At 39.2% G+C, this 2455-nt stretch overlaps 1 protein-coding gene across 2 annotated transcripts in view; it reads left to right on the top strand.

Moving 5' to 3' along the window:
* ZFAND3 (zinc finger AN1-type containing 3) overlaps positions 1 to 2455 on the top strand; it is a 337118-nt gene that overhangs the window by 146296 nt on the left and 188367 nt on the right. The gene's annotated exons all lie outside the window — the stretch shown is intronic.

Genomic DNA, 2455 nt, shown 5'->3' with positions numbered 1-2455 from the left:
TGTGCATTCAAGAATTCTTTCTCCCATCATTTCTGAGTAAGGTGACCATTTTCTTTTCCTACTTTGTATTTTCTCAATACTCTGTGGCTTAGTAGTTAAGGACTTATGTTCAGAAGTGAGATACATTATTTATTCTGGTACTTAAGCAAGTTGTTCCAAGTTGTACTCAGCACTTTAGTTTTCTCATCTGGAAAATGAGGGTAGAGATAGGACTTGGCTGCTGTGAGCCTTTTATAAAGTATTGTGTGTAAAGCAAACAGCCTCTGACATGTAGTAAGTGCTTAATAAATGTTAGTTTACTGTGTTCAAACTTTGGATATGAAAATCTCAGTGTATTACCGTCTAAACTCTCTGTGGTGAAAGAGCAGTTCTTTCCCCTCAACCTGTTACAATCCAGGTTTTTGTAAAATACAATAAGAATGAATCACTAGGTAAAAAAATCAACAGTAAAGACATAAAATCTAAGTCTGGTTTTTTAAAAGTTTATTTTGAGAGGGAGAACGCACAAGCAGGGTGGGGGTGGTGGGCGGAGAGAATGAGGGAGAGAGATAGTCCCAAGCAGGTTCCGCAGAGTCAGCACAGAGCCCTATGTGGGGCTTGAAGCCACAAAGTCATGAGATCATGACTTGAGCTGAAACCAAGAGTTGGAAGCTTAATCGACTGAGCTACCCAGGTGTCCTGTAAGTCCTGCTTTTAATTATATTTATTAGAAAACTATTCCATCTAGTTACTATAAATTTTTTAAAATTCTTACCCTTAATATTGCTGCTGATCTCATAGGTCATTAGTACTTCGCAGAGTATCACTGGTCCATGGGCTGTACTTTGAGTAGTGCTGTCTTAGTGTGTATGGGCAGTCTCCTAGAAGGCAGAATATGTGTGCACTAACATGTAGGTGGGAACAAAACATGAACATTTAGTAAGCCAGCAGTTCAAACCCATTTCTTGACCTGGACAATGTATGAGGGATGTCTGAAGCCTCTGGAATGTCCTCCTTGGGATTGTTATTCTGTCCCTTCCCAGGTGTTGAAATTGTTGCTCTTTGCCTTTCAACTATGCAGTTCTCTAGTTTCTCTTCACTTTAGAGGTAAGAGAACACTACTTTTAGAAGGCCAGAGAAGCTTGCATAGTCTTAGACAAATCAGCTCTGCTAAGTAGATGAGAATAAATGCTGAGTACCAGTACCTTGTGGGTTGAGGTTAAATAGTCACTGGCAGTGTGGTCAGAATAATAACTTAAGGATCTCCTAAAGTACAGCCTCAAGTCAGACTGTGTGCGTGTGTGCGTGCGTGTGTGTGTGTACACACAAATGGGGAACTGTAGAGGAGCCTGGCATTTGTGTTTTCCCTCTATGCAAAAGCAGTAACAGAGCAAGTATCTGTGATACGGAATTGCAAGCAGCAGGTTTTACAAATAGTAATTGTGGTTGACAGCCAAAAGTCTGCAGAATGCTCGATGCAGCCAGAATGGGATTCTCTTTCAAGTATTTTAGGGGGAACCAAGCATTATCAGATTTTGTCTTCAGAGAAAGTATAATTATCAGTGAGCACATGCTAAGTGCCAGGCATTGTGCTAATGGTGTTTTATAAACATATCTCACCTAATTCACACCACAGATTATAGAGCTTGATCCCCCTAGTTTATTTATTTATTTGTTTATTATTTATTTAAGTTTATTTTGAGAAATACAACATGAGTGGGGGAGGGGCAGAGAGGGAGAGAGAATCCCAAGCAAGCTCTGTGCTGCCAATACAGAACCCAATGTGGGGCTCAAACCTATGAAGCTGCGAGATCATGACCTAAGCTGAAACCAAGAGTCGAATACCTCACTGACTGAGCCACTCAGGCCCCCCCATTCCCATTTTAAAATGAGCAAACACGGCTTACAGAGATTAAGCAGCTTGTCTAAAGCTGTTTAGTTTGTAAGTGGCTGAACCTGATTTTGAAACTAGATTTGCCAGTCCCCGCAGTAAGTTTTGTTTTTTTTCACCTTATGAGAAAGTTATAACTTTTTTTTTTTCAAAAACCATTTGAATGTAAGTTGCTAACCTGAGGCTCCATCAGTTCCAAATATTTTAGTGTTTGTTTTCTGAAAACAATAACATTTTGATACATTGCTATTCTCTAATCCTCAGACTTCATTCAAGTTTGCCAGTTATCCCATTGATGTCTCGTATAGCATAAATCCCCATAATTTTCTGTATTTCCTTCTGAAATAGTTCCTCAGTCTTTTCTTGACTTTTGTGAACTTGGCACTATTAGAGATTATAAGGGAGTTATTTAGTATAATGTCTCTTGATTTGGTTTTATGTTGTTTCCTCCTGATTGGGGTTATGTTACGTTTAGAGGAGTATCACGTAAGTGACGTTCTCATTATACCCTGTCAAATGTTCAACAATTTCAGTTTGACCCATTACCAATGATGACCACTTTGATGATTTTATTGAGGTGTTGTC

The sequence above is a fragment of the Hyaena hyaena genome, unplaced genomic scaffold (assembly GCF_003009895.1).
Source record: "Hyaena hyaena isolate Hyena2069 unplaced genomic scaffold, ASM300989v1 scaffold_96, whole genome shotgun sequence".
Classification (NCBI taxonomy): Eukaryota; Metazoa; Chordata; class Mammalia; order Carnivora; family Hyaenidae; genus Hyaena; species Hyaena hyaena.
The sequence above is the reverse complement of the archived record's forward strand: the minus strand, read 5'-3'. Positions and strand labels throughout refer to the sequence as shown.